The 13,274-nt window shown below is 41.1% G+C and overlaps 1 pseudogene; it reads left to right on the top strand.

The window, feature by feature from the left end:
* Positions 1-7,413: 7,413 nt before the first annotated feature.
* On the top strand, positions 7,414-11,750 carry LOC104658600 (annotated as a pseudogene).
* The last annotated feature ends 1,524 nt before the right edge of the window (positions 11,751-13,274 follow it).

The following is a 13,274-nucleotide window of genomic DNA, read 5'->3' as shown; positions in this document are numbered from 1 at the left end:
ATTTAGATGAAATCATAAAGTCCTACCATCCCATAGTGTGTAGATTAGAAATCACTACTTGGAATAAAGTTCTCTCCTGTCATTCATATTGCAAAGTTTGGTTTTGACATCATCTATAACCTAAACTACATCTTGATTTAGTTACTAGGATTAGCACATCATTTAAGTGTTCATCACACTCTACTTTTGCAGCTTCCAAAATGGTATTATCTGGGTCATTTTGAGGCATGATCAAGAGCAGAAAACTAAGTCAAGCGATCATACAGTTAATGAGGGCATCCTGTTACTAAAATCAAAACCTAATGTGGATCCTTGACTTGTTATGAACATTTGGCTCAGGGAATGCAAAAGGCTATTGTTTGGAGAATAGTGATTGACAGTCAAGAGCCTTATATGGTGGCCCTTACTACAATGGACTTACCATTTTCCACAAGCCAGTCCTTAGTGTAACAAGTAAAGAAATCTAATTTTGTCAGCACATTAACAATGGGTCCATTTTCCAGGGATGGGCTCGAGATAGGCAAGAATAAAAGACTAAATCATCAGAATTCCAATCTAAAATTAATGGTTGAGTGGACTAGAATCACTCATCAGAACATCCCTGTAGATAAACTGCATGCAAAGCCAAATAAGCAGAAGGCTGCTTGGTGAACATGGGACACAGAATAAGGGCAGTCAGTTGTTTCATTGTAATGTTTAATGGCATTGCATTTTGAAAGCCTGATGTGCCCTGTTCCATGGGAATGAAATTTCTGTGACTCAGATGAAGACTCACAAAACCTGAGGAGCACCATCCCCCTCTTCACCAACCATACCTTGCCAGATGGCCAATGACAACTTGGGTCTCTGTGACCCCTTTTCCTTTGCATTCCTGGATGAATAACATCCCATTCCCCGATCTCATATGCATCTGCTTGTCAGTTTTTTCTTTTTGTTATATTAGAACATTCAGTGTGGTTATTGCCAAGTTGGTCCCAGCAAGCCATTATGTCCCTTTAGATGATTTTGCAGATCTCTATTCCAATTCACTACGTGTTCATTTCAATTTTTAACTTTCAAATAATTTTGCTTATTTCTCTGATTCATATATTTTGAGGAAGCATTTCACTTTAGATTCTGTACACTGAAAACAGAAAATTAAAAGCAGAATATTTTTAATGTTTCATCTTACGGAATAGGAATTAGGAATATTACTAATGATGGGATCTATCCATTAGAATATTTATTAGACATTTTAAACTATTCTTCTGCATGTACATTCATATACACACACATATATATGCACACAATATGGGGCAATTATTCTTAGTTCTTAAAGCTTTTCTAATTATCTCTTAACCACAGATAATACAAGAGGAAGGGGAAGGAGAACAGAAAGAAAAGGGGAAGGAAAAGAAGAAGAAACTTAATCATCCAGATTTATATTAAACAAAATATATTGCAACGTGTGTATAGCTTCAGTTTGATGAATCAGTCTCTAATATTTAAGCCCCATCTAGCTGTTTTTTTGTTTGTCTGTTTTTGAGACGGAGTCTCACTGTGTCACCCAGGCTAGAGTGCAGTTGTCCAGTCTCTGTTCACTGCAAACTCTGCCTCCCAGGTTCAAGGGATTCTCCTGTCTCAGCCTCCCAAGTACCTGGATTACAGGTGTGTGCCATAACACCGGGCTAATTTTTGTATTTTTAGTAGAGATGGGGTTTCACCATGTTGGCCAGGCTGGTCTTGAAATCCTGACCTTAAGTAATCTGCCTGCCTTGGCCTCCCAAAGTGCTGGGATTACAGGCATAAGCCACTGTACCCAGCCCCCATCTAATTTTTTAACACCATCTTTTCCAAGTATGCTTTCATTCTAACAAGCATTTTCTTCTTCTTCTTTTTTTCTTTTTTCTTTTCTTGTTTTTTTTTTTTTTTTTTTTTTTTTTGAGACAGAGTCTCCCTCTGTCGCCCAGGCTGGAGTGCAATGGTGCAATCTTGGCTCACTGCAACCTCCACCTCCCAGGTTCAAGGGATTCTCCTGCCTCAGTCTCCCAAGTAGCTGGGACTACAGGCATGTGCCACCATGCCCAGCTAATTTTAGCAGAGACAGGGTTTCATCATGTTGGCCAGTCTAGTCTTAAACTCATGACCTCAGATGTTCCACCTGCCTTGGCTTCCCAAAGTGCTGGGATTACAGGCGTGAGCCACTGCGCCAGCCTTTTTTTTTTTTTTTTTTTTTTTTTTTTTTCCAGACAGATCTGGCTATGTCTCCCAGGCTGGAGTGCGGTGGCATGATATCGGCTCATTGCAGCCATGGCCTCCCAGGTTCGGGCAATTCTTGTGCCTGAGCCTCCCAAGTAACTGGGACTACAGGTGCCCACCACCACGCCTGGCTAATTTTTGTATTTTTAGTAGAGATGGGGTTTCACCATGTTGACCAGGCTGGTCTCAAACTCCTGACCTCAGATAATCCACCTGCCTTGGCCTTCCAAAGTGCTGGGATTACAAGCTTGAGCCACCAGGCCCGGCCTAACAAGCATTTTCTATTATTCTTCATTTCTGAGTTTTCAATAAGTCCTAGATATGTGCTGTTGTTTCTTTCGATGCTCTACTGTATGCTGTACAAGGATTATTTCATTTTGAACATAATTTCAGTTTGATGCTATGGCTATTTATCGTATGTGTTGTTTTGCTGTACCTTTCTTTTTTTTTTTTTGAGAGAGAGAGTTTCGCTCTTGTCACCCAGGCTGGAGTGCAACAGCTTGATCTTGGTTCACTGCAACCTCTGCCTTCCGGGTTCACGTAATTCTCTAGCCCCAGCCTCAGGAGTGGCTGGGATTACAGGTGCTCACCACCATGCCCAGCTAAATTTTTTTTGTATTTTTAGTAGAGACGGGGTTTCGTCATGTTGGACAGGCTGGTCTCGAACTTCTGATCTCAGGTGATCCGCCCACCTTGGCCTCCCGAAGTGCTGGAATTACAGGTGTGAGTTGCCTGTACCTATTTATTTATTTATTTTTTTAACATCCAGCTTATGTTACTTCAGCATCTCTTTACTGTTATCTTCACTGAAGCCTTTTTTTTTTTTTTCTGTCTAGGAAAATGAAAAATTTAAATGTTATACAAAAAAAATTTTTTTTTTGAGACAGTCTTGCACTGTCACTTAGGCTGGAGTGCAGGGGCACAATCTCAGCTACCTACAACCTCCGCCTCCCGGGTTCAAGTGATTCCCTTGCCTCAGCCTCCCAAGTAGCTGGGACTACAGGTGTGTGCCACCACACCTGGCTAATTTTTGTAGTTTTAGTAGAGATGGGGTTTCACTATATGTTGTCCAGGTTGGTCTCGAACTCCTTGACCTCAGGTGATCCACCCATCTCGGTCTCCCAAAGTGCTGGGATTACAGGTGTGAGCCACTGCACCCAGGCCCCAAAATTGAATTAGATTGAAAATACATACAATTCCTCTGTTAAATTTCTATGAAAGTTTCTCAGTACTTATTCTTGTTTTTTTTTTTTTTTTTTTTTGAGACGGAGTCTCGCTCTGTCGCCCAGGCTGGAGTGCAGTGGCCAGATCTCAGCTCACTGCAAGCTCCGCCTCCCGGGTTTACGCCATTCTCCTGCCTCAGCCTCCTGAGTAGCTGGGACTACAGGCGCCCGCCACCTTGCCCGGCTATTTTTTTGTATTTTTTAGTAGAGACGGGGTTTCACCATGTTAGCCAGGACGGTCTCGATCTCCTGACCTCGTGATCCGCCCGTCTCGGCCTCCCAAAGTGCTGGGATTACAGGCTTGAGCCACCGCGCCCGGCCTCAGTACTGATTCTTAACTTCTGATCAGTAACAAATAGTTCTTTGATGGGTACTGATGTCCAAACTACATTTTGAGTAAAACTATCCTGTAAAATAGGGATTATTATTTCTAATTTTTGTTAAAAACAACAACAACAACAACAACAACAACAACAGAGGACTGGATAGTTAAAGTAGCTTACTTACTTTTTTTTTTTTTGAGATGATGTTTAGCTCTTGTTGCGCAGGTTGGAGAGCAATGGCATGATCTTGGCTCACTGCAACATCTGCCTCCTGGGTTCAAGTGATTATCTTGCCTCAGCCTCCCAAGTAGCTGGGATTACAGGCACGTGCCACCATGCCCAGCTAATTTTTGTGTTTTTAGTAGAGACAGTGTTTCACTATATATTGGCCAAGTTGGTTTCGAACTCCTAACCTGGTGATCCACCCATCTTGGCCTCCCAAAGTGCTGGGATTACAGGTGTGAGCCACTGCACCCAGGCCCCAAAATTGAATTAGATTGAAAATACATAAAATTCCTCTGTTAAATTTCTATGAAAGTTTCTCAGTACTTATTCTTGGTTTTTTTTTTTTTTTTTTTTTTTGAGACGGAGTCTCGCTCTGTCGCCCAGGCTGGAGTGCATGAGCCACCACACCAGGCCCAGCTTATTTGCATTTATTCAGATAATTAATGGCAAAGACCAAATTTGTACCCAGGATTGATTCCAGGTTCTGAAGTTTTAAATAAGCATGATATAATAATTCTGTTCTATAATGGTTCGAGAATAATTCTAAACTTGTGCTGCCCACTAACTGCTAGCCACACATGGCTTTTTAAATTTAAATTGATTTAACTCATTTAAAACTAATTTTATTTCTTCAGTTGCACTAGTGACATTTCAAGTACTGAAATGCATGGATGTCTAGTGGCTACCATATTGGATAGTACAGATAGAGGGCATTTACATCCTCACAGAACGTTCTATAGGACTGTCCTGCTGTAGAATATCAATAATTTATCTTAGAGATCATTTGTTTAACTTACAAGTTTGTATTAGATACTTTTGGGTTGTCTGGTTGGCACACAACAACATTCCCTCCCTCTTCAAGAAATTTCCCTTTCATCCCTAAACAATAAAATAAGGCGGTTTATTTATTTATTTATTTATTGAGATGGAGTCTTGCTCTGTCACCCAGGCTGGAGAGCAGTGGTGTGATCTCACCTCACTGCAAGCTCTGCCTCCTGTGTTCATGCCATTCTCCTGCCTCAGCCTCCCGAGTAGCTGGGACTACAGGTGCCCGCCACCACACCTGGCTAATTTTTTGTATTTTTTAGTAAAGACGGAGTTTCACAATGGTCTCGATCTCCTGACCTCGTGATCCACCCGCCTCGGCCTCACAAAGTGTTGGGATTACAGGCGTGAGCCACCGCGCCAGGCCAAAATAAAGCAGTTTTTAATCTTCCATGACTCTCCGACCCATCTCATCAGTCATGGCTGATTGAACCAGCTAAAGCCAAGTCAGATAAATGTGTCTTTTATCTCTAGGAGAAAATGTATAGAGATTTTAAAGCAATTTACTTTGGTGAAAAAGTAATAATAATTTACTAATTTGCTAATTAGCTAATCCCAATTACGTCAGGGTTTTTGTTTTGTTTTGTTTGTTTGTTTTGAGACACGGTCTCACCCTGTCACCCAGGGCTGGAGTGCAGTGGCAGATCTTGGCTCCCTGCAACCTCCGCCTCCTGGATTCAAGCAATTCTCATGCCTCAGCCTCGCCAGTAGCTGGGATTGCAGGTGCACATCATCAGGCCTGGCTAATTTTTTGTATTTTTGTAGAGGTGGAGTTTTGCTCTGTTGGCCAGGCTGGTCTCAAACTGCAGACCTCAAGTGATCTACCCACCTCAGCCTCCTGAAGTGCTGGGATTACAGGTGTGAGCCACCATGCCTGGCCCCAATTATGTCTGAAGAGGAAAAAAAATAATAAAGGCCTACAAAGGGAGATTGGACCTAGGGTCTCAAAGAATACTCAGTCCCAGGTGAAACAACTGTAGTCAAGAGATGAGGCTGCAATGCAATAACATGGGGGCATGTAGCACTCTGTGGATGAGATGAAGGAGGGGTAGTTACCAAGGAAGAAGAACTAGTCATGAGCTTTGTACATATACTTATAGGCAACAATGAGTGTGTACTTACTACCTACTAACTTTTTTTTTTTTTTTTTTTTAGACACAGCCTCACTCTGTCATCCAGGCTGGAGTGCAGTGGCACGATCTCAGCTCACTGTAACCTCAACCTCGTGGGTTCAAGTGATTTTCATGCCCCAACCTCCTGAGTACCTGGGAGTACAGGAGTGAGGCACCACACCCGGCTAATTTCTGTATTTTTTTAGTAGAGACGGGTTTCACCATGTTGGTCAGGCTGGTTTCCAACTCCTGACCTCAAGCGATCCACTGGTCTTGGCCTCCCAAAGTGCTGGGATTATGGATGTGAGCCACTGCACCTGGCCTACCTACTAAACATTTTTAAATGTTACATCCATTATTTCATCCAAAGATCCAAACAATCCCAAGTTTACAGATGAAGGAATTGAAACAATGGAGACTTACAGAATGTTAGGGCATGCCTAAAAGCCTTGGTTGCTGAAACTTCATGCTACTGTTGTGGGAAATTGAGGACCTGAGAGACTGATATGGAGAACAGGAGGATTGTTTATTTAAGGTATGCACCTGCTTGGTGGATTCACATCTAAAAGGATGAGCATTGAACAAAGACCGAGTGGGGTTTTTATGGGCAGGCTTACAAAAGCAAAACAGAGACAGTTAATTATATGATAGGTCACATAATCTATAGCATAGCATAACTTGTGACCTTGCATAGCTGGTGGCCTCGTAGCTGCATTGAAAGAGAAACAAGAACTGGCTAAATACAGGCATTTGTAAAACATAGTCATGCTTAAGAAGCCAGGGACAGGAGTAACAGAAAAGAAATTTGTCTTTCTCTTTTTTTTTTTTCTTTTAAACTTGCTCTGGAGGGGAGGGGTGTCTGGAGCCCATTGCTTCTCAAACAGCCTTATCTTGTAACTGTCCTTGAAGTGAGCTTGCTAGGCAGAGGAAAACTTCTTCTTTTCTTTTTAACCCTTGCCTCGCCTGTAACTTTTCTTGGAGTGAATGAATGCATATTTATTTTTGAATTTCTGCTTCAGTTTCTCTCCTTTGATGCCTTTTCTAAAAGAAGTTTAACAGAAGGTATCACTATTACTTAATTCCGCATGAAGAGACAAGTTTTCTTCTTTAGACAAAGGTTGATATTTATGCAGAGCTATTAGCTGAGTGGTAGTTTGCCTAGCTACTATTGCCTTTATGGTTGATTGAATGCTTTTAACAAAGAGAGGTAAGAGACAATGGAGTGTTAGGCAACTTCTTAGTATGGCCAGAACTACCCTTATTAAAGTCTTGAACCTTCTGAAAAATGAAAACCAGTGCTCAGGTGGGCGGGTGGCAGAGGCAGGACCCGCGGAGCCGCTTTGTATGCATCCCGACGATGGGCGGCGGTGCAACCACCTGACGGAGGCCCGGGCACTAGATGCACCTTCTGCCCGCATGAGGAGGAGAGGCCGGTAGAGGACTGTGAACCAAAAGTTGTGCCCCAGGATGGACTTCACCGCACAGCCCAAGCCTGCCACAGCCCTCTGTGGCATCGTGAGTGCCGACGGGGAGATCGCTTACCCTCTGGGGGTAAAAGAGATCACCGACAAGATCACCACCGACGAGATGATCAAACACCTGAAGATGGTAGTGAAAACCTTTATGGATATAGCTCAGGACTCAGAAGATGAAAAACAGCAGTGTCTCCCCACTAGCCTTGTATCTTGCATCTGAATTCTCCCTCAGGAACCCCAACAAAGATGTGTGTCTCATTGTAGCATGTTGTTAGGCTGATATATTTTGTATCTACGCCCCAGAAGGTCCATATACTTCCCATGATAAACTTAAGGACATATTTTTGTTTATTACCAGACAATTAAAAGGTTTGGAGGATACAAAGAGTCCGCAGTTTAATATGTACTTTTATTTATTAGAGAATTTAGCTTGGGTTAAATCATGTACCATCTGCTTTGAATTGGAAGATTGCAATGAAATTTTTATTCAGCTTTTTAGGACTCTCTTCTCAGTGATCAACAATAGCCACAATAAGAAGGTACAAATGCACGTGCTAGATTTGATGAGTTATATCATCATGGAAGGAGACAGAGTTACTCAAGAGTTATTGGACTCCATTCTTATTAACCTCATTCCTGCACATAAGAACTTAAATAGTCCTTTGACCTTGCAAAAGTGCTATTGGAAAGAACAGTCCAGACTATTGAGGCATGCATTGCCAATTTTTTCAATCAAGCCCTGGTGCTGGGAAGATCATCAGTAAGTGATTTGTCAGAACATGTATTTGATCTGATTCAGGAACTTTTTGTTATAGATCCTCATTTATTATTTCCATCATGCCACAGCTTGAATTCAAACTAAAGAGCAATAATGGAGAAGAGTGATTAGCTGTTGTTCGACTTCTAGCTAAATTGTTCGGCTCCAAAGATTCTGATTTGGCAACACAAAATTGTTCTCTTTGGCAATGTTTTCTTGTACGGTTTAATGACATTCATGTTCCTGTGAGATTAGAAAGTGTGAAATTTGCCAGTCATCATTTAATGAATCACCCAGATTTAGTGAAGGATCTCACAGAATATTTAAAGGTTAGATCACATGATCCAGAAGAAGCTATTCATCATGATGTCATTGTTACTTTAATAACAGCTGCCAAGAGAGACCTGGCCTTAGTAAATGATCAGCTGCTTGGCTTTGTAAGGGAAAGAACACTGGATAAACGGTGGTGAGTAAGAAAAGAAGCTATGACGGGTCTGGCTCAGCTTTATAAGAAATACTGTCTTCATGGTGAAGCAGGAAAGGAAACTGCAGAGAAAGTCAGCTGGATAAAGGACAAACCTTTGCATATTTATTATCAGAACAGCATTGATGACACACTGTTGGTAGAGAAAATCTTTGCTCAGTATCTTGTCCCCCATAACCTGGAAACAGAAAAGAGAATGAAACTTATATGCTAGTTTGGATCCAAATGCTGTAAAAGCTCTCAATGAGATGTGGAAGTGTCAGAACATGCTTTGGAGTCATGTACGTGAACTGTTGGATTTGCACAAGCAGCCTACATCAGAGGCTAACTATTCTGCCATGTTTGGAAAACTGATGACCATAGCAAAGAATTTGCCTGACCCCGGGAAAGCACAATATTTTGTGAAGAAATTTAACCAGGTTCTCGGCGATGATGAGAAACTTCGGTCTCAATTGGAGTTATTAATCAGCCCAACCTGTTCTTGCAAACAAGCAGATATTTGTGTGAGAGAAATAGCCTGGAAACTTGCAAATCCTAAGCAACTAACATATCCTTTTCTAGAGAAGGTCAAATTTCTGTTGGAGAGAATTGTACCTGTGCACATTGATTCAGAAGCCATGAATGCACTAGTGAAATTGATGAATAAGTGAATAGAGGGGACAGCAGATGATGAAGAGGAGGGTGTAGGTCCAGATACAGCTATCCGTTCAGGACTTGCACTTCTTAAGGTTCTATCTTTCACATATCCTACCTCGTTCCACTCTGCAGAGACATATGAGTCCTTGATACAGTGCGTAAGAATGGAGGATGACAAGGTAGCAGAAGCTGCCGTACAAATTTTTAGAAATACAGGTCACAAAATAGAAACAGACCTTCCCTAGATACGGTCAACCTTAATTCCCATTTTACATCAAAAAGCGAAGAGTGGGGCTGGTGCAGTTGCTCACGCCTGTAATCCCAGCACTTTGGAAGGCTGAAGTGGGTGGATCGCGAGGTCAGGAGATCGAGACCATCCTGGCTAAAACGGTGAAACCCTGTCTCTACTGAAAAATACAAAAAATTAGCCAGGCATGGTTGGCGGGCACCTGTAGTCCCAGCTACTCGGGAGGCTGAGGCAGGAGAATGGTGTGAACCCGGGAGCTAGAGCTTGCGGTGAGCCGAGATCGCGTCACTGCACTCCAGCCTTGGTGACAGAGCGAGACTCTGTCTCAAAAAAAAAAAAAAAAAAAAAAAAGCAAAGAGGGGTACTCCACACCAAGCAAAACAGACTGTGCACTGTATACATGCCATATTCACAAATAAAGAAGTCCAGCTTGCACAGATTTTTGAGCCACTCAGTAGGAGTCTGAATGCTGATGTGCCAGAACAACTTATAACTCCATTAGTTTCATTGGACCACATTTCTATGTTAGCAGCAGATCAGTTTGCTTCCCCAGTGAAATCTGTAGTAGCAAATTTTATTGTGAAAGATCAGCTAATGAATGACAGGTCACTAGGTGAAAATAATGGAAAACTGTGGTCTCCAGATGTCAAGAGGTTTCCCCTGAAGTACTAGCAAAGGTATAGGCAATTAAACTTCTGGTAAGGTGGCTGTTGGGTATGAAAAACAACCAGTCTAAATCTGCCAATTCAACCCTTCAGTTATCAGCGATGTTGGTTAGTGAGGGTGACCTGACAGAGCAAAAGAGAATCGGTAAATCAGATCTGTCTCGCTTGCAATTAGCTGCTGGTAGTGCCATAATGAAGCTTGCTCAGGAACCTTGTTACCATGAAATTATTACCCCAGAACAGTTTCAGCTCTGTGCACTTGTTATTAATGATGAGTGTTACCAAGTAAGGCAGATATTTGCTCAGAAACTGCATAAAGCACTTGTGAAGTTACTGCTTCCATTGGAGCATATATCCCATATATGGCGGTATTTGCCTTGTGTGCCAAAGATCCCGTGAAGGAGAGAAGAGCACACACACGACTGTGTTTACTGAAAAATATCAGTATACGCAGGGAATACATTAAACAGAACCCTATGGCCACTGAGAAATTATTATCACTGTTGCCTGAATACGTAGTTCCATACATGATTCACCTGCTGGCCCATGATCCAGATTTTATAAGATCACAAGATGCTGATCAGCTTCATGATGTCAAAGAGTGCCTATGGTTCATGCTTGAAGTTTTAATGACAAAGAATGGAAACAATAGCCATGCCTTTATGAAGAAGATGGCAGAGAACATCAAGTTACCCAGAGATGCCCAGTCTCCAGATAAATCCCAGACAAATGAAAAACTGTATACAGTATGTGATGTGGCTCTCTGTGCTATAAATAGTAAAAGTGCTTTGTGCAGTGCAGATTCACCAAAGGACCCAGTCCTCCCAATGAAATTTTTTACACAGCCTGAAAAGGACTTCTGTAATGATAAGAGTTCTATTTCAGAAGAGACAAGAGTACTTCTGTTAACAGGAAAGCCAAAGCCTACTGAAGTGCTAGGTGCAGTAAACAAGCCTTTATCAGCAACAAGAAGGAAACCCTGTGTTAGAAGCACTGGTACTGAGACCGGAAGCAATGTTAATGGAAATTCAGAGCTGAACCCTTCAACCGAAAATCGATCACGGGAACAGAGTTCAGAGGCAGCGGAAACTGGAGTTAGTGAAAATGAAGAGAACTCTGTGAAGATTACTTCAGTCACACCTGTAACGAATATTGACCCAGTAAAGAATAAGGAAATTAGTTCTGATCAGGCTACCCAGGCTACCCACTCTTACATCAGCAGTGACCAAGGAAAGAAAAGAACAGTAACAGCAGCTTGTGCAGAGAATATCCAACAAAAAACAGATGAGAAAGTAGATGAATTTGGACCGCCTGCCCCTTCCACACCCAGGAGAGGACGTTGACCCAAGTCTGAATCTCAGGGCAATGCAACCCAAAATAATGATCTAAATAAACCTATTACAAGGGAAGGAAGAGAGCTGCAGTGGGTCAGGAGAGCCCTGGGGGTTTGGAAGCAGGTAATGCCAAAGCACCCAAACTGCAAGATGTAGCCAAAAAGGCAGCACCAGCAGAAAGACAAATTGACTTACAAAGGTAAAAACGCATTTTCAAAGGGAGAAAATGAAGACCAAACAGAAGCAGGCTCCAGTTTCTGCAAAAACTTGGATTCACAAATGTCCCTGAACAGAAAATGAAGCTCACTTCAGAACACACACTCTCTGCCTTGAAAACTACAGAAACTGTTACTTCTTTTTTCACAGACCACGCATCCTCTGATGGAAATGTACAGTGGAAACTCTTGAGAGAGAGGCTAAAAGCAACTCTGTTCTCCCCCTTCCCCTAGACTTTTCTTATGAAAAGTCAATAATTAAGCAAATTGCTTAACACTTGGTTCCAGTTCCTGCCTATCTGGAGTTTAAATGCATAATACACCATAATTTCCACGCTGCAGTTTTTATTTTGAAGAAAGTAACAAGATGTCTTTACACTGACACTGAAAATTCATCCATTTTAGAGCCAGGTATTTACATGTTACAAAGGAAAAAATAGAAGTCTACTGAATTAATTTTTTAAAAGAAAAGAGATCAGATTAAATATTTCTTTGTTTTTCCCTTCGGAAACTTTTATATATAATTCTTTCTGCCTGCCTACTTTTCTGCAAAAATGAGATGTACAGATTTCGGTTCCCTGCTATGAAAAGTGATGTGGTGGCAATTTTATAAATGTTGCTTTCTGATTTTTATCAGAGTGAGAAAATAATTAAAATTATTATTGATTTGCAAGTAGTAAACAGTTCATATTTTGATTTTCCCTCATTTTAGTTTAATATAATTTGCAATAAATGTATATACTGTTGTTTGTTTCATAAAGCATATCACCTTAAAATGATTTTCACTCCTGTGATTATGTTGGAATATTTGGAATGTTAAAAGGAGTGAAGACTATCCAGCATTGGTTTTATAATATTTGTCACCAGATTTTTATTAATGTAAAAAAAAGTCAAATTTTTAAAAATAGTTGGAATTTGGCAGCTTTGTAAGGAAAGTTGGAGGTGTTTTAGGATTGCTATCAATTTTCAGCATTGTGCTATTGGGAAATAAGTGTTTTGCTTTTGTCTGATGGTCTGGGCTCATTTTTACATTTATTTTAGAAAACCGTTGCACCAATGTATTATGTTTCTTGGCATTGTTCAGCATATGTAATGTGTGCACTTTTTGTGTATACATAGTCATATTTAAGTTTTTTGATTAAAATAAATGCTTCTAGATGTCATGGCAGTCTTTTTAATCTTTTTATCATATGCTTTCTGGTGAATTTTTTCATGTTAAAGAGCTAAAGTCATAACATGATTACAGTCAACTCTCCTGTCTGTATAAAATAGTGACTATACCTCAGTTTTTAAATTTTGTGGCAATCATAAACTTAGAACAAAATAATGAAGGCATGTAAGACCTGATTCTGGAGGAACTTGAAATTTGTCTTTTCTCATGTCCAGAGTTCTGTCCTGCCCCAATGCCCACTATAGGGTCATCTGCAAAGCTCTAGCAGAGTGTGCTCACTCCATTCCTAGCATGGGTTAGAGGAAACAAATAACACTTGTGTTGTAACTTGGTCTTGATAGCCT

The sequence above is a fragment of the Rhinopithecus roxellana genome, chromosome 12 (assembly GCF_007565055.1).
Source record: "Rhinopithecus roxellana isolate Shanxi Qingling chromosome 12, ASM756505v1, whole genome shotgun sequence".
NCBI classification, from domain to species: Eukaryota; Metazoa; Chordata; class Mammalia; order Primates; family Cercopithecidae; genus Rhinopithecus; species Rhinopithecus roxellana.
The sequence above is the reverse complement of the archived record's forward strand: the minus strand, read 5'-3'. Positions and strand labels throughout refer to the sequence as shown.